Below are 19,616 nucleotides of genomic sequence, written 5' to 3' on the forward strand. Positions count from 1 at the left end.
ACATTGCCTTGTCCCTCCCTTTTAATGAGGTCACAGTGAGTACAACTTTCCAGGCCAAGGCCCACCCTTTGTTATTTACTTCCCACCAAACAGGTCTCCTTCAGGTGCCACAGCCTTCTAAAAGTACCATAAGCTAAGGACCAGAAGTTCTGAACACTGGATACTATACGTTCAAGATTCATTCACATCCTAACAGAGATCAAGGCATGATGGTTAGTTTTAACTGTCAAATTGATGTAAACGAGAATCAACTCAGTGAGAGATTGTCTGTATTAGGTTTGTCTGTGGGCATGTCTGTGGGGGATTGTTTTGATTAGTGGGAAGCTCTGCCCACTGTGGGTGGCACCATTCCCCTTTCAGGGGATCTTGGCATGTAGAAGACTAGAGAGAGTGAACAGAGCACTAGCATGCATGCATTAGTCCATCCATTTTCTATTTCTTGATTGAGAATGTGATGCTGTCTCTGGCTTCTGCTGCTGTGACTTCCCACAATGATGAACTGTATTCTGGAACTGAAAATATGTTCCTTCTCTTTTCAAGTTGCTTTACTTGGGGTATTTCATCACGGTGACCATGAAAGAAGCTAACACATAAAGTCACTTGGGGGGTGTGGCTAGAGGTGTGGTTGAGAGAGAGCACTTACCACTCTTGCAAAGGACCTGTACTCTGTTCTCACAACCCGCATGCAGATTACCACTGTCTATAACTCGGGTTCCAGAGGATTCACATCTGCATGAGCCATGCACACACATCGTATGAGCCACATTCACACAAAGTGCACGTGCACACAGACAGGCAAAACAGTCATATGCATTATGTAAAATATTTTATTAAAAATGGACTGAGTGGCGATTTCCTTGTGACTAGTACTTTACCTACTGTGGGCCAGTGACCTCTCTTCCTGTGTGTGCTGGGCATGGATCTCAGAGCCTCAAACACGCTCGGCATGCACTCTGCCAATGAACTTCACCCCAGAGCACCCCTGTGCTGCTACTGGAATTGTCAAATAGGACACTTTTCATAGACACAGAAGATCCATTTCATTGGTTTCCTTTGGCTCCATCATTAAATCCTATATCCCTGTGGATGGGAGGTTCTTCCTCTACGGAATGTATAGATACTATACATTTAAGAAAACTAGGCTGTGGAGATGGTTCAGTGCTAAAAGTGCTTCCCATACAAGCATGAAGACCTGAGTTCAGATCCCTAGAGCCAACTTAAAGCCTAATTATAATGGCTCTTCTTGGTTGTCAAGTTGACTCTACTGGAATTAACTAAAATTCAAACATGGAGGAATGTTTTGTTTTTCTTCTTAATTTGAATTAAGTAGATTCACTCCTAATCCAGATCATGGAGACATTTTCATCCAACCATACTTTCTACTGGAATCCTATATAAAGACACGGCAAAAGGAAGCTTTTGCACTTTGCCTGCTTGCTCTTCCCTTGTTAGCACGTTTACTCCTTCGCTGGCTAATATTAGAACCCATTTCTCTGGGATTCTAGAATACACTGAAGACTCGATGAGACATCGAGTCTTATAGATTAAGCAACTACTGGATTCTTAGATGTTCTATTCCTAGCCAGTCATTGCTGAATTAGCTGAACTGCAGCTAACACAATATTCTCATATTCTCTCTCTCTCTCTCTCTCTCTCTCTCTCTCTCTCTCTCTCTCTCTTTCTCTCTCTCTCTCTCTCTCTCTGTGTGTGTGTGTGTGTGTGTGTGTGTGTGCCCTAATCTTCTCATAATGAGGTAGGAAACAGAACAAGAGACTCTCTGAAAGTTCTCTATGGCTTTGAGCATCGAACAACAGAAGGTCCTGTTTCAAACAAGGTGGAAAGCAGGAAACGACAGCCAACGCCCTCTGACCTTCATACTCACACCACTGCACATGCGTGGCAACCCCCCTGCCTTATTAGGCATGTTAAGGATTGAGCTTGCTAAGTTCACATGCTATACACGTATTTTTTTTTTATTGAGCTACAGCTGAAGCTTTAAATTACTATCCTAAGTATTATTATCCCCTTCTTTTTAAGCTATGGAGGTTGATGGGAAGGTCGACTGCAGTGCTATTTCCAGCCAGGTTTATTCCGAGGTCATCTCGACTCTTAAGTGTCGCTCAGAATAGCACCCGTGAGGCCTCACTGCTGATTCCACAGCCTTCCTCTTTTCTGCTCCAAATTTAGGTTCGGCTTATCAAGGAACCAATTACATCCTTCTACCCTGCCTGTGTCATGTCTGTCGTGACTCCTGCTAAGAGCTGCATGGGCACCAGCCAGCCTGACTTCAAGGTGAGCTTGGCAGTCAAACCGTGCTGTCACTCAAAGCTGTTCTCTCCAATCAGAGTCGATTCTTGGTCGTGGAGGCGGGACGTTCTGTAAAGTAACTGAAAAGCGAATCGGCAAACGTGGAGCACCTGCCCTATGAGAGACATCGGATTAGACTCGTGCAAGAAGAATATTCATAGCATCCTATTAATCAATCACACACAGCCTTATTTTACATGCGCTTGTGTTTAAGGAAGATTCATGTATAGAGAAATGGTAGGTTCATTTGAATCACTGCCTGTAGCTTTAGCACTCCTGCCCCAATGGAGCTTGTATAATTCACACATATATTCTCCCTCAGGCTTATATTACAATGTCCTCAAGCCCTGGGGATGCCCTGCCAGCTTCAGCATGATCCTTAAGAACACCTTACTGTCATATTACTCACAAAAAAAAAAAAAAAAGCACAAAAGTCAAGAGGAAAACAAAAATCCAAGCCAGCACTACACATCCCAAGAAGAGACTCTTGCTTATAAGACGATTGCTAAACAAGGAAGCAGAATATTGACTACTCCATCCAGGAGTGCCCACCCCAGGCAGCCCAAGTGTTCTGCTCTTCAGTACCATCTTTAAAGCACAGGGAGGTACAATGACTATGAGTTTGAGGACTGCAAAAAAATCGTGGCACATAGGTAGTTTTTTTCCCCCATTGTAGAGGGATTGAGAAAGCAGTGTGTGGGGGGCCAGGATAGAATAAGAGAGACTGGGACCTCTGAGATGGGCTCTCTGGTAAAGACAGCATAAGCCAGACAACCTGAGTTTGTTCCCCTGGAACCACAATGGAAGAGGAAAAAAATCTCCCCAAAGTTGCCTCCTGACATCCACATATGCATGTACACACCCATCAGGCACATAAAATAAGTCATAAATAAAATAATTTAAAGATGAAGGAGAATACCTAAATCACATTTCTTTCAAACTGTCTTATTGTATCTAATTATATGACAGTTTGTAGAATTTAAAGGACAAATTAAAAAAATTTAAAGATTGGATTTGGTCACCATGTGCTATACCTTACCTAAGTATTGAAATACCACACAGAACCCCAACTGATGTGTAATGCATGTAAAATATATTTAATCAATAAATATATAATATGCTAATATGATCAAGGTGTGTTAATGAAGTCGAAAGGTAGTAGGAGAGTGTTACTTGATGATATAAGCTGTGGCCATAAGAAATTATATATATTTGCTTGGAATTCATCTATGGACTCTAAACCCTGACTCTTAAAGCCAGGGTCTCTGTGAATTGGTTTTTGGTCGTTGGCTGTTTCCTTCCTGTTCAACCCTTCTGAGGTCAGCTGAGGTCTGCAGGAGCCCAGGCAACGCCTGTCCGGTTGAGAATTTGACTCCTGTGCGGTTTGAAGAATGGGCCCCACAGGCTCCTGTATTTGGATGCTTAGTCATCAGGGAGTCCTGCTATCTCGGAAGGAATAGAAGGATTGTGGGGTGTGGCCTTGTTGGAGTGGGTGTGGCCATGTGGGTTTCAAAAGCCCACGGTAGGCCATCATCCCTCTCCTCTCTCTTCTCTCTGTCTCTGTCTGTCTCTGTCTACACACATACACACGCACGCATGCACGCCCGCACGCATGCACACGTTTCTGCTCCCTCTCTCTTTCCCTTCCTCAATTGCTCTCGCTTTTGACCTTGTTCTCACTCTGCTCTGCTTGTGGATCAGGCTGTAGCTCTCAGCTCCTGCTCTAGCACCCACATGACAGCCAAGAACCATCTGTACCACAAGTTACAGGAGATCAGATGCCCTGTTCTGACCTCCATGGGAACTGCATGCTGGTGGGACATACATACATGCACATATATGCACATACATACACACAATACATACATATATACATACATATACACATGCATACACAAATACACATATACATACATGCATACATATATACATACATACAGGCAAAATACTCATAAACAAAAAAAACATTAATTACTATGCTCCCCTTGATGTCATGAACCCTGCCCAACAATTAGACATAGGATTAAGTATGTTCTTCCTGGATTGCAAGCAAGGATCCACGTGCCCTGGTCATGACCTCTGGCTCTTAAGGAAGTTAGCAACCTAGGAAGGCAAGCACTAGGTTGCATAGGAATAGGGCAGGTAGGAGCATGGGATGTCTGCCATGTCTGAAAATCACTTCTCTGCCCTGGGAGAGAGTACCCACCCCAGAGTATTCTTTTGATTTTAAAGTGTCTATGTGAATTTGGCATATCAGATGTTTGCTATGCTTAAGAGAATTTGGCCATTTGGAGCAATAGGTTGGCCAGTCGACTCTAATTTAAAATGCAAAGTTGAACAATTGAATCAGATTTGCTATTTTAAGTTAACCTTCTTACCAGGTTGAAGTGCATAAGCTTCAACTTAATTATACTTTAATTTATTTGATTTTTATAAGAGTTATTTAAGCACATATATTTCTTAAGTCAGATAATTGAAGCACAAAAAGGAAATTTAATACTTTAATATATTAAATTTAAATATATTTAACATAATTAATATACATATATTAAATTTAACATATTAAATTTAAATATCCAGGGTACCTATGTCAAGAGTAATTTAATTTACAGAGAGGGCTAACCATTTTTCACAGATTTGCTCATGTCAAAATTGTACTAAACAGAATAATATAATAGAATTATAAATTTGAAAATTCAAAAATAACTCTTGGCTGGATATGGTGGTTTATGCCTCTAATCTCAACTCTCCAGAGATTAAGTCTGGAGTTCAAGTGCCCGGAGCTATGGTAGCAAGCCTCAGGCTAGCCCCTGCTACAGTATGAAACTTTGTCTCAAGGGACAAGAGGTGGTGTTGTGTTTCGCTTTCTGTTTTGGCTTTAAAATGTTACAGATGAAGTTATCAAACTATCTAGTGGGTTGGTCTGATGCTGCTTCTAAATGCTAAATTCTGTACCCCAAGATCTTGTTGCTATAAGGCGAGCAGATCCTCGTATACCTGTTTTTATTGTATAAACCTTACTCTCCCCCACCAAGTTTTCCATGATTGGTTAATAAAGATGCCTACATTCTGTAGCTATGCAGAAGAGAGGTAGGCGGAACTTGGGTACCCAGGCTTGAGGTCCGTGGCAGAGACTTTGAGGAGGGAGAAGAGAGAGGAAGATGAAGGAAGGACTCGCCATGGGGTAAGTAGGCGGAGAGCATTGGCTATGAAGGCCAGCCTGCTGGAGTAGGAGTGGCCTGAGTGGAACATGGCAAGTGATGTCACAGGGTTAGTGACAGGGAAATGGACCATATCTGCAGAGTTCTAGTGTTTTTAAGGTTTATTGTAAATATGAAGGTTTGTCTTTTATTTGGGAACTGAGTGATCAAAGGTGGAGTAGAATGCCCCCCCCATAACATTTACCACAACAAAATTAATCATTTGCTAACATCTGGATTGGAAGTATCCCCAATGGCCCACACACCGAAGGCCTGATCTCCACTCTGGCACTATTGGGAGGTGAGAGAATGCACTTTAAGCGGCAGGACCCAGAGCAAGGTCTTTGGGTCACTGGAGTGTCATCTGACACTAACAGTGAGCAGCCAGCTGCCTTTCCTCTTTCTCTTTTCATTCTCTCATGACCTGAGATGAACAGTCATCTCTTGACACAATCCTGCCGTCACAGGCTGCTGAAAGAATCTTTCCTTCTTTTTAACTCAACTGCTTGAGGCATTTTGTTACAGTACCTCAAAGCTGACTGACGCATAATTTGAAGATTGTCACTCAGTACACAAAAGCTACTATAGTGCCCATTATACAGATGAGGACATTGAGGCTCGTTAAGGTAAGTAAAGCTGGGTGTGGTGGTTCATGCCTTTAATCCCCGAATTTTAGAGGCAAAGGTGGGCAGATCTCTGTGAGTGCAAATCTAGCCTGGTCTATGTAGTGAGCTCCAGGACAGTCAGAGCTACACAGTGAGACCCAGAGGTGGAGTGGGGTAGGGTAGGTCAGAATATGACCTCAAGTCTCTGATTGTGAAAGCTCGCATTCCTTCTAACACAGTTCTGGGTGGCAGCCATGAGATTCGGTTCACATAAAGTGATCCAAAGTAGATAAAGTTCAGAAATGGTCTGACATGGTCTTCTTTTTGTTTTCCTCGTCTCCTGACCAAAAATTACTGAATCGGTTGCCTGTCTTGTGACTGTCACCAAAACTCCTAACACAAGCGGTTTAAATGGTATCAGCCCATCTTAGTGAAGGTAACGGAGGAGTTCATGGCAGAGGGACTAGGTGGCCGGGGCTCTCCACCTCACTGACTCCAGGAGCAGGGTCTGGGTCGGGGAGCTAGCAAGGTCCAGAAGAGGGAACTGCCCTGGCCTGCTTCTGACTTTTACATAGAGCCCCTCACATCCCAAGGGTCCGAAAACCTTGCAACAGCGCCACCAGCTGGGGAGCAGTATGCAAACCCAGGAGCCCACAAAGGACATTTCAGACTCAAAGATGACTATAATTACCGATGATTATCAAGAAGGGTGAGCCTTGAACAATATGTGGGTGTCCCTCGGGGCAACTTTACTCTGACATCAGAGGCCACGGCTGCAGGAGTTTTAGGAAGCAAAAAGGCAAAGATATGCCAAATCAATGAAATATGGCACGCACGCCAAAAACTGACCACAAAGTCAAACATCAGACCTTCTGAGCCTAGTTGTATTTCTGAACAGTGTTTGGCCAGCCGAGAAAGTAACTCGTTTCATGGCGCCATCTTCATGTGTGAGTCCCGCTTCGTTCTTATTTGTCCCCACTCCACACTGCCTTCCCCACGACCCCTCCTCCCAACCTCTCTCTCTGGTCTCTTTTTTTCCAATTAGTGCCTCCTTCTGCCTTCCTACATGTACTTCAGTGCCCCCTCTATCTCTAACCTCCCTCATGACCTTTCCTTCTATCTCATAATCTTCTTTCTAGTGACACACACGCGTGCTCACACATACACACGCGCACATGCACACATGTACACACACGCACAACACACACACTTTTAAATATAGGCTCTGCATGCATTAGGGGAAAATATGCAATGATTTTCTCTTTGACCAACCTGTTTTGCTCAACCTAGTGACTTCTAGTTGCATTCATTTCCCTGTGATGCCTTGATTTCATTTTTTTTTTTTTTGGTTCTTTTTTTTTTTTTTTCGGAGCTGGGGACCGAACGCAGGGCCTTGCGCTTCCTAGGTAAGCGCTCTACCACTGAGCTAAATCCCCAGCCCCTTGATTTCATTTTTGTTTATGGATGCATGATCGTCTGTTGTGCACACACCACATGTCCATTCATCTGTTGGTGCACATCAAGGCTGGCTATTGGGACTCGTGTGTAAGTACACGTGTACCTGAAAGTATCTGTGTAGACCACATTATACACCCAGGAGTGGTATGGCCGGGAGGTTCTACGTTTAGCTTTTTGAGGAACTCTATATTGATCCCCACATTTATGCTCCCACCAGTCACATAGAAGAATTTCTCTTTCACTATATATTTGTTTTCTCTGTGTTAGCGTTTCTGACTGGGGCAAGTCAGAATTTCAAAGCTGTTTTAAGACGCATTTACCGGTTGGTTAAGGATGTTGAACTCTTTCTTGGGTCTATATTGATCATCTGTATTTTTTTTTTTCCTTTTAAGAACTGTCTAGGACTGGAGGGATGGCTCAGTGGTTAAGAGCACTGACTGCTCTTCCAGAGGTCCTGAGTTCAATTCCCAGCCACCACACGGTGGCTCACAACCATCTGAAATGGGATCTGATGCCCTCTTCTGGTGTGTCTGAAGACAGCGACAGTGTACTTGTACGTGCGTTTACTGCAGAATCTTCTATTCTATTCCACAGGTGGGTGTGTCTGTTTCTGTGCCAGCACCATGCTATGCTTTTGTTGTGGTGGTGCTGGTGCTGGTGGCGGTGGGTTTATGGATCCGTGATACACTTTGCAGTGAGGTATGGTATTGTGGTACCATTAGTACTGCTTATTCTGAAAGACAGTTAAGCTAGTTATTTTGAGTCTTTGGTACTTCAATACAAATTTTGTGAGTTTTCCTTTTAGTTCTATGATAACCCATTTTGATTTAGAGTTTATTTCTTAATTGATTACCATTGGTAACAGAAATTATTATTATTATTATTATTATTATTATTATTATTATTATTATTTTGCCATCAAGTCACCTTGTTGAATTTCGTCTTCAAGTTGGATGACTTTCTTGCAGATATTTTAAAATTACTGTTCATCACCCTCAAAAACTTTTGTTTCAGTGTTTTATTTCATTTTGACAGTTTTATTTCTTTTGTTTCAGTTTCCTCTTTTCCCCTTCATCTTCCCTCCCTTCCTTCCTCCCTCCCTCCCTCCCTTTCTTTGCTTCTGTATGAGCACTGACTGATTCTGTTTTAATTTGAGTACACTGGGAAGCACCTCTGAGTTCAAGATCAGTCTTTAAGAGGTCTTTAAAGGGGGTTGGGGATTTAGCTCAGCGGTAGAGCACTTGCCTAGCAAGCTCAAGGCCTTGGGTTCGGTCCCCAGCTCTGAAAAAAAAGAAAAAAGAAAAAAGAAAGAGGTCTTTAAAGACTGTTCTGGCATTTGTAAGGGGAGGTGGTAAGGAAGCAAGACTGAGACGTTAAGCCAGGGCTCAACCTTAGCAAAGAGCACACCTGATGCCATGGCTCAAGCAGGGACCTTTGTCCTCCAGTCTCGACATGTCATTCGACCTCCCTGGACACGACTGACTTAGCTGTCCTCTTTGGCCATGGCAATTCCCATAGAGTCTGACTGCTCTGGGCTGTCTGCCAATAGCACTCCAAAGAGCAGGGGAACATGTCCTTCATTCCTGAGCAGAGTTCTGGGTCAAGAACTCCAAGCCCATTCTAATTTCCCTTCTTTTATTGTGATAAAGCACTATGGCCAAACACCCAGTCAAGGAACTCACTCACAGCCAAGAAAGTAGAGAAAAACCATGGAGGACCACTGCTTGCTGGCTGGTGCACACTCAGCTCACCTCCTCATAGACCCAAGAACCAGCTGCCCAGGGAATGATGCCACCCACAGTGGACACTCTTACATTAATTAAAAACCAAATCATTTCCTCACAGACCAGTAAAAACAGTCACTCAATCTAGACACCTTTTCCCGAGCAATATTAGACTGTGTCAAGTTGACTATGCTAACTGTAACAATTCCATGCTTGCTTTTATAGCATAAATACTAAAACTGTAACAGTACAGAGTAGATTGGTGTGGCCCCCTAGGCAAGGATGATAGTCAAACTTATGGAAGTGTTTCGTATTTTTATACCTTTAAACAAAGGTTATTCTCGACACTAATCAGAAAATCTGTTTGCATAGAATGATCATGAATGCAGAGGAGACTCATGGCTACCCAAGATGTTGAGAATAAATGATAGACAAGGGTTCAACTCTAAACAAGGCATTTACATCATACCGTCTAAGGCTTAGCCATCTCTGTAGCCCCAACACCCTCCTTAACAAAACAGTCCAATGTCTATGTAGTTGTTTCCTTGTGATTACACAGCTGGCTGGGAGTTGTGGTGCATGGTATGTGTGTGTGTGTGTGTGTGTGTGTGTGTGTGTATGTGTGTGTGTATGTGTGTGTGTATGTGTGTGTGTATGTGTGTGTATGTGTGTGTGTATGTGTGTGTATGTGTGTGTGTGTATGTGTGTGTATGTGTGTATGTGTGTGTATGTGTGTGTATGTGTGTGTATGTGTGTGTGTATGTGTGTGTATGTGTGTGTGTATGTGTGTGTGTGTATGTGTGTGTGTGTTCATGCTTGCATACTCATGTGTGTATGTGGATGCATGCTTCAGGCAGGTGCTGAGGTCAGAAGAGGACATCAGGTATCCCTCTGCAGTTAATTCTCCGGAGACAGTCTCTCACCAAACCAGGAGTTAGGCTGGCAGCGGGCAACCCCCAGTGGCCCCCTGTCTCTTCCCCACACCTCCAGCACAGGGGTTACAGAACTCACATCAACGCCAAGCTTTTAACACGGATTCTGGTAATCTGAGCTCAGGTTGTTCATGCTTGCTGAGCTGTCTCCCCAGCCCTGGCACTCTGAATTCTAAAGCCCCAAATCAGGGGATGAAAATGAATGTCTCAGAGTTCAGTGCTCACGAGTATGAAGCAAAATTCTACCTTTTCCTGCTTCTGAGCTAAAATTTGAAAAACATTTCTACCATAGGACCAAGAGCATAGACGAATATGCAGTAGAATAAACTGTCACCATCTCAATGCATAGAACGAGGAGAATTTCACAGGACTCAGAACATCCCTCTATGGACGTAAACCCACAGCACAATTCAGGGCAAGCCATCCTGTAAGGGGGACAGACACAAGTCTACGACTCAGACAGTGATTTTTGGCTGAAATGACCAGGCTTTTCCCATCAGTGAGAAGAGTTTGCAACCTATTCTCAAGACTTCATTTAGGGACCAATTTGAGGGTAAACAGGTCCCACGAGAGAGAAAGAATGAGTGCTATTTACGAGTCGCAAAGTGGCTTTCTCTGAGCTGTCCTGTTGACGAGCATGGTAGTATGAGTTCATTGTCTGTTGCTATAACAAAATGCCGGAGGCTGGGACATTTTGGTGGTGAATAAAGAAAAGAGGCTTCTGCAGCTCACAGTCCTGGAGGTTCAAGGATGTGGTGCTGTCATCAGCCAGGTTCTGGTGAGGACGATACCATGGGGGAAAGCACAGGATACTGGAAGCTAGACAGGAAGCCATAGAGTGAGAAGGACCAATCTTTCCCTTTTATAAGAACTCCTTCATAATAACTACAGCATCCCATGCACCTTCATTCCTTCCAGGACCTCCAATGAGCCCACTGAATCCACTCTGCAAAGGCCCTGCCAGCTTTGAATATCACCATGCAAGGGTCCCAACCCTTCAACACAAACACATCCAACCCCCAGCAAGTGCTCATTTACATGGAAAGTACACGCCATTGGCCAGCTATTCAGTTCCTAGCTTAGTTTAGGTCTCGACAGTGAGCATTGGGATTACTGTGTTTTCATGTAGGTTCTGGTGATCCAAACTCTGGTCCTTGTGGTATCGTGTCAAGTGCTTATTCCTTGAATCATCTCCCAGCCCGGTACCGTCTCTTAAAGTATTTCTTTGGAGTTGCATGGTCCACAAGGCTGGGAATGCTGACACACAGCATAATCTCAGCGATTGAGAAGATCGGGCTAGCAGATCAGTGGGAGTTTGAGGCTAGTCTTTCTACCAGAGACAGTGAGTCTCTCTCGCTGCACAGCAGCAAAAGTGATCACATGCCTTCCTATAACAGTGGGTATCAACCCGTGGGTATCAGCCTCTGGGGGTCAAACGACTGTTTCATAGGGGTCACATACCAGATATCCTGCATATCAGAGTTCTACATTACAACTCCTAACGGTGGCAAAACAAAACAAAACAAAACACAGTTATGAAGTAGCAACGAAATAATTTTATGGTTGGGGTCACCACAACATGAGGAACTGTACTAAAGGGTCATGGAAATTTATTTAATTTCATATTTTCCTCTCTAAGGAGATAGAGAAATTGAGTATCCATAGAATGCTGCATGAAGCTGTTTTTTTTTAATTGGATATTTTTTATTTATTTACACTTCAAATGTTATCCCCTTTCCTGGTTTTCCATTCATAAACCCCCTATCCCATTATCCCTCCCCCTTCTTCTATGAGGGTGTTCCCCTACCCATCTACCCACCCATTCCCGTCTCCCCACCCTGACATTCCCCTATACTATGGGGTCCAGCCTTGGCAGGACCAAGGGCTTCTCCTCCCATTGGTGTCCAACAAGGCCATCCTCAACTACATATGCAGCTGGAGCCATGGGTCTGTCCATGTGTACTCTTTGGATGGTGGTTTAGTTTCTGGGATCTCTGGTTGGCTGGTATTGTTGTTCATATGGTGTTACAAACCCCTTCAGCTCCTTCAATCGTTTCTCTAACATCTTGTGTCTAGTCTTACAAGGCAGTGGTTCTCAGCCTGTGGGTCTCAAACCCTTTGGGGTTGATCAACCCTTTCACAGAGGTCTTCTAAGACCAATAGAAAAGATGGATGCTTACATTGTGATTCATAACCGTAGCAAAACTATGGTTATAAAGTAGGGACTAAAGTAATTGTATGGTTAGGGGTCACTACGATATGAGGAACTGTATGAAAGGGTCTCTGCATTAGGAAGGTTGAGAACCACCATTATAAGGGCGCTAATTCTATGAATTCAGAGTACCTCCCTCACAATCTCATTTGATTTTAATTACTTCCTGTCTCCACATAAAGCCACAAATAGGAGTTAAGACTTCAGTGTATGGTTTTGGGGGCTGGGGGTGGGGGGTAGAGCACATACATTATGCTTGCGATATCTTCCCATGTAATAATTTTGGGATATTTTTCAGCTTGTAGATAGGTTGCTCAACAAGGAGAGAATTGGCTGAGGACCTGTCAGAATTTCGTCAGTGACCTTGGTCAGGAACTCTGAGCTTTGTCCATGGTCTGAAACAGACGTCAGGGATCTGAGGGCTTGACCTACTGCCCAGGTGCCCCAGTGTTGTGGGAATATCTGACCTACCCTTGGGAGTTTGCAGTGTCCATCCAAACAGATTCCTTGACGCAGACAGAAACTTTCCCCTCACACTCTTAGGAGCATTAGTAATTGCTTATGGCCAATTTCAAAACCCTTTGACCTCAATGGAGTCTTGCAATGTTTCCATAAATCCCCATCCTCTTAAGAGCATGGTAGTTCTACAGATAGTCAGATGGTAGGTAATTGTATTCTGGAAGCGTCTGATGGCCTTCTCTTGCAAGTAAGTCCTCGAGTTGAAGGTCATGCTGGTCGCTTGGAGGACATATTGGGGACTGAAACTGAGCTTTAACGTTTTAGGCAATTTCCACATCCATTCTTAGATACCTTCCCCCAAAAGGATTTACTGAGATAATAACATAATAACACAGACAGACAGACAGACAGACAGACACACACGCGGGCGCACAACCTCAAGTTTGACTGGATTTAAAAATCACCAGAGCCACACCTCTGGGCAGATCTGTGATGTTATTTCCAGAAAGGTTTAACCAAATTGGGGAAGACTTACTCACCATGAGCTGGGGTCCTAGACTGAACTAAGAGAAAAAAACAAGGAACAAAAACTGGACACCAGCATTCACGGCTCTCTACTTCTTGATTGTGGATAAAATGTAACTCTCTCCCTGCCTTGAGGAAGCTACTGTATAAGTGTTGTTTCTTTTGTTATGATGCCAAGCCCTTTACAGAGTGGGCGGTGCCTTTCCTGAGGGGAGGAGGCGGGAGAGTGGAAGGGATGTGAACGTTCCTGCTTAACCTTTAACATGCCTGTGTGTTTTCAGGCAGCTTGCTCATCCTATAAATAATGTGCACCATCACACGTCTCCATAGCTGCGTTTGTTAAATGCTGGAGTCCTGGAACAGCAACAATGGAACAAACGACCTGTTAGTTATGCTCCCATGCTACGATGCTTTCCCCACCATAGTGGACTATATGCTCAAACCAGGAGTCAAAACAAACCCTTCCCACTAAGTGTTTCCATGAGGTATTCTGTCACACCTTACTTACACATTGACTTATCATGTATGTGTGCGTGTGCGTGCCCGAGTGTGTGTTTACATATATCATAGCATGTGTGGTGTGAGGTCAGATCAGAGGACAATTTGCAAGAGTCAGTCTTTCCTTCCACTGTAAGGTATCCAACCCAGGTTGGTACAGCCTGGGTGGTGAACACCTCCAGCCACTGAGCCAAAAGACATCCTACCGGGAAAACACCAACATTTGCTACTATGCCTGTATTTCCTTTGTTTCAAGAGAGGAAACAACTTGGCTTTTCTTCCCAGATCGCTTATTTTTTTTTCTTTTTTTCAGACCTGGGGACTGAACCCAGGGCCTTGTGCTCGCTAGGCAAGCACTCTTCTGCTGAGCTAAATCCCCAACCCCCTCAATGTATTTTTTTTTTTTTTTTTGGTTCTTTTTTTCGGAGCTGGGGCCCGAACCCAGGGCCTTGCGCTTCCTAGGCAAGCGCTCTACCACTGGGCTAAATCCCCAACCCCTCAATGTATTTTTTTAAATTTACTTTTCCTGTGTGTGTATTTGGCCTGCACATATGTGCCTGAAACCCACAAAAGCCAGAAAAGGGCATCCCACCCTCTGGGAACAGTTACCGATCGATGATTGTGACCCATTACGCAGATGCCGGGAACCAAACCCTAGTCCTATGAAAAAGGAGCCAGGGTCGTTAAATCACCCAGCCTTGACTCTAGCCCTGGATGGATTCTTTTAGTCTATTTACACAGTTAAGATTCACTGTGATGTACCACATTTTCTGTATCCATTCCTCTGCTGAAGGGCATCTGGGTTCTTTCTAGCTTCTGGCTATTAAAAATAAGGCTGCTATGAACATAGTGGAGCATGTGTCTTTGTTATATGTTGGGGCATCTTTTGGAAATGTGCCCAAGAGAGGTATAGCTGGATCCTCAGGCAGTACAATGTCCAATTTTCTGAGGAACCTCCAGACTGATTTCCAGAATGGTTGTACCAGTCTGCAATCCCACCAACAATGGCGGAGTGTTCCTCTTTCTCCACATCCTCACCAGCATCTGCTGTCACCGGAGTTTTTGATCTTAACCATTCTGACTGGTGCGAGGTGAAATCTCAGGGTTGTTTTGATTTGTATTTCCTTTAAGTACTACTCAGCTATCAAAAACAATGATTTCATGAAATTCATAGGCAAGTTGATGGAACTGGAAAATATCATCCTGAGTGAGGTAACCCAATCACAGAGAAACACACATGGTATACACTCATTGATAAGTGGATATTAGCCCAAATGCTCGAATTACCCAAGATGCACAGACCACATGAAACTCAAGAAGGATGACCAAAACGCGGATGCTTCACTCCTTCTTTAAAAGGGGAACAAGAATACCCTTGGGAGGGGATAGGGAGGCAAAGTTTAGAACAGAGGCAGAAGGAACACCCATTCAGAGCCTGCCCCACATGTGGCCCATGCATATACAGCCACCCAATTAGACAAGATGGATGAAGCAAAGAAGTGCAGGCCGACAGGAGCCGGATGTAGATCTCTCCCGAGAGACACAGCCAGAATACAGCAAACACAGAGGCGTATGCCAGCAGTAAACCACTGATTTGAGAATAGGACCCCCGTTGAAGGAATCAGAGAAAGGACTGGAAGAGCTTGAAGGGGCTCGAGACCCCATATGTACAACAATGCCAAGCAACCAGAGCTTCCAGGGACTAAGCCACTACCTAAAGACTATACATGGACTGACACTAATCTCTAAATTCTTAGGTAGCAATGAATAGCCTAGTAGGGGCATCAGTGGAAGGGAAAACCTTGGTCCTGCCAAGGCTGGACCCCCAGTGAATGGGATGTTGTGGGGAGGGCAGTAAAGGTGAGTGGATGGGGAGGGGAACATCCATATGGAAGGGGAGGGGGAGGGGTTAGGGGGATGTTGGCCTGGAAACTGGGAAAGGGAATAACATTTGAAATGTAAATAAGAAATACCCAATTTAATAAAGATGAAAAAATGAATAAAATATCAAATAGTAAAAAATAAATAAAAAGATTCACTGTGATGGATGGATGGATGGAAGGAAGGAAGGAAGGAAAGAAAGAAGGAAAGAAGGAAATGAGTCCCTTTAATCCCAGCACTTGGGAGGCGGAGGCGGGGGCGGAGGCGGAGGCGGAGGCGGATCTCTGAGTTTGAGGCCAGTCTGGTGCACAGAGTGAATTCCAGGACAGCCAGGGCTACACAGAGAAACCCTGTCTCTGTAACGAAACAAAACAATTCACTGAGTCGCCTGTCCTGACTCTGGCTGCCATCTTTATGGAAATGCGGTGACTCACTTGATCACGCACACAGCCCTACCATACAAATCAGAGAATCCCTGTTTCAAGTGACTGATACTGTGCCGGGCTGGTTTCATCGGCTCCACACAAACCTAGACCCATCTGGGAAGAGGGAATCTTAATTTAGAAAAATGCCTCCATAAAATTAGCCTGCAGGCAAGATTAACCAACTAAGTGCCCCCCACTGGAAATGTGGTCCTGGGTGCTACAAGATTGTATGCTGAAGAGATTAGTTTGAAAGTCAGCAGTGGCTTTCTATTGGAAGAAAAAAAGCCTGCCCGTAATCCTCTGAAATGTGATTGGTTGGTACGAATGGATGTTCAGAACTTGCACACAGAGCTCTGGCCTGTGAGCACTGGTGACGCCGTCCTACTATCCTTACTCATGGAGATGTTTCCACCTTGCTCTCCTCCGCTCTTCTGTAGTCAGCAAGAGAGGCAACCTGGGTGTTCCCCGTGCCCCACACCACATGAGGCATCCGTATATCCTGCCCTGCTCAGGAGAAACTCCAGCCATCTGTCTGGGACTGTGAACACCCAGAGAAGGAGAATTAGCAGGAGGTGGCCCTCACTGCTTGAACACAGGCTCAATGATCAAGAAGTCAAGGTCTGAGAGACCACTTGTCCATGGTCCCTACGATCCAGATGTTAGAAACTATGAGGGGAGGAAAGGGAGAGTTGCTCTTATGGTTGCCACTGCTACAGCCAGGAAATAAACAGAGGATCCAAGTCCCACTCTGGATCATAAGAGAGGTGATGCTGTAACTCACACGTGAGCTGGGACAGGGTGGAGAACAGCCCCTCCAAGGCCAAGCTCCGTGTGTCTTGTAGGCCAAGAGCATCGTCCCTCAGAAGATCCAGGACCCCCTGACAAGTGGACCAAGGTTTATCTAATCCTGGTTGGGGCTGAGACCCAACAGAAAAGTTCCTTTCTTCACCAACCAACAGCCAAACTCTGTCCAGGTCTACGAAGTCATTTTCAACCAGGAAGTCAAGCAGAAATGAAGGATCTGAAGTAATGAAGTCTTCAGGTTCATGCTGGGTGAACATGATTTTGCTCACATAGCTACAAGAGATTGGTGATGTCTGTCAACTGTAACCCAGGAGGATCTTCCACCATCCAACCCGAATGCATCTGACTGCTACTCAGTGAATCACGGCCGTGAGATCGTATGTTCTTGTGGGACGTATTCACACCTTATGGTCTGAGAACAGGGGGATTATTTGACACGTTTGTTTAAATAAAATGTTTCTAACTTTTAAAAAAGAAGGCCCAGGTCAACTCTAGCTTCTGCAGGCTTTTAGGATACTAATGTAATTATACAGTCTTGTTGCTTGTCCTGGTCCCTGCTCTACTGTTGTGAAGGGACACCATTGGAGCCTACCTTGGTAGGCAACTCCTATAAAATAACGCATTTAATTGGAGGCTGGCTTAAAGTTTCAGAGGTTTACTCCATTGTCATCGTGGCCAAGAGTGTGGCAGTGGGCAGGTAGGCAGGCATGGTGCTGGAGAAGTTGAGAGCTACACCTGATCCTTGGGCAGAGGGGTGGGGGTGGGGAAGAGGAGCGGGGAGGGGAGGGGGAGGGGAAGAGACAGAGAGAGACAATGACAGAGAGAGAGAGAGAGAGAGAGAGACTGACTAACTCATAGGGTCTGGAGCAGGCCTTGGAAACTTCAAAATCCACCCCCCAGGGACACACTTCCTCCAATGGGGCCACGCCCCCTAATCTTTTCCAAACAGTGCCACTCCCTGATGACTAAGCATTCAAACGTATGAGCATGTGGGGACTATTCTTATTCAAACCACCGCATTACTTTTACCGTAAGAACTGAAACGTTCAATGAAATCTCAATATGAAACCCTGGGTTTGATCCCCAGTACTATAGTAAGCAAACAAATAATTAGGGCAACTGAAAAGTCAGTGGGAAAGAAAAGGAGGTGCTGAGAGACGGCTCTGTGGTTAGGAACACTTTGCTGCACATCCATGATGACCTTGGTTTTGACCTAGAACCAGCTGGGTGTGGTCTCACACAGTCCTGTAAACCCCCACACAGAGGACAGAGACAGTAGGATCACTAGGGCTTGTTGGTCACAAGCTTAGCCAGAAAATGAGAGTTCCAGGTTCATGGAGAGACGCTGTTTCAAAGGAACACAGTGGAGATTAATACAGGAGGAAAGCTGATCCCCATCTCTACCCACCCACGCACACATGCACGCACGCATGCACACATGCACGCAGGCAGGCAGGCACGCGTGCACGCACAGGCTTGTGTACCTGCGCGCATGGGTATAAATGCCACACACAGACGCACAGAGGAAAAGCCTTGTATTTCTCAAGGAACTTGGAAGGAAATATATCACTCCTGATGGCTGGCTTCTTGTCACCAAATTGAAGAAGTGACTTACCAGAGGGGCTTGCTCTAGGCCGCTATGTAATAAAGCAATAAATCATTAACCAATCAGGTTCTGTCAGTGCTGACTGAGAAGCTGCTGCTAGAACCTAACATTTTTCTCGGCAAACTGGCAGGAGTCGCGAAGGATGCTATTTATCCGTAGCATGGAACGAAAACAGCTCCATTTTACGCAGCCTCTCGGCGCTTGCCGCCCTTTCCTCATCTTGGATGCTAGGAGCTTCTTTTAATTAACTTACATCTTCATATGTCACGTCCCATCTCAACATGGGGGGTTCTGGGAGAAACTGAAAATTTGATTCAAGCAAACCCTAAGCCAATCATTGTCTTAGGTCCTTTGTGCTTTAAAAAAAAAAAAAAAAAAAAAAAAGAGGCTGGGAGTAATGTGCCATGGCTACCACTAGAGGGCGCTCGGACACTGCCTTTTGAATTTACAGTGCTTCAGATGGCTTGAGGAAGAATTGTTTTTATCCATGGCTGTGTCCTTGTGGAATTACAGTTTTGTCATGGCTGTAGTGGAATGCTCTGCCCATACAACAACACACTACACCCTTTAACGATAGCTAGCTGGAGGTGGCAATGGGGCTTACAACAGAGTTCAATCAATCAAGGGAAAATTGAAGGTGTCACTGACCAGTGGTGGGCAGGAGTCTAAAGAATCAGAAAGTGACTCAGAAGAGCTGGGAAACTATGCTTCAGTCCCATAACTTATATGGAAAGCACTCAGAAACACTGCATGAGTTACCCAGAGAGAAGAGATGATCTTTAGCCCACAGCAGAACAAACTTTTCAGCTGTGTATGCCTGGGGGGGCCTCAGACCCTATAGACAGCAAAGACATAGGGCTCAGAATACTCACGTCTCCCACTGTAGTATTATCTAACATAAGACATATGCACATATATGTCTATGTGGATATCATGTATGGTCTAGCATGTATAGCATGTATGTCCCTGTCCCTAAGTCA

General features: G+C 44.7%; 1 non-coding gene across 1 annotated transcript; it reads left to right on the forward strand.

Annotated features, from left to right (window-relative positions):
- Positions 1-9,503: 9,503 nt before the first annotated feature.
- On the forward strand, positions 9,504-9,612 carry LOC120098056 (U6 spliceosomal RNA). Its single transcript, XR_015642092.1, has one exon. It is a non-coding gene; the product is annotated as a U6 spliceosomal RNA (small nuclear RNA).
- Positions 9,613-19,616: the final 10,004 nt, after the last annotated feature.

Source organism: Rattus norvegicus, chromosome 17, assembly GCF_021556685.1.
Source record: "Rattus norvegicus strain SHRSP/BbbUtx chromosome 17, alternate assembly SHRSP_T2T, whole genome shotgun sequence".
Taxonomy (NCBI): Eukaryota; Metazoa; Chordata; class Mammalia; order Rodentia; family Muridae; genus Rattus; species Rattus norvegicus.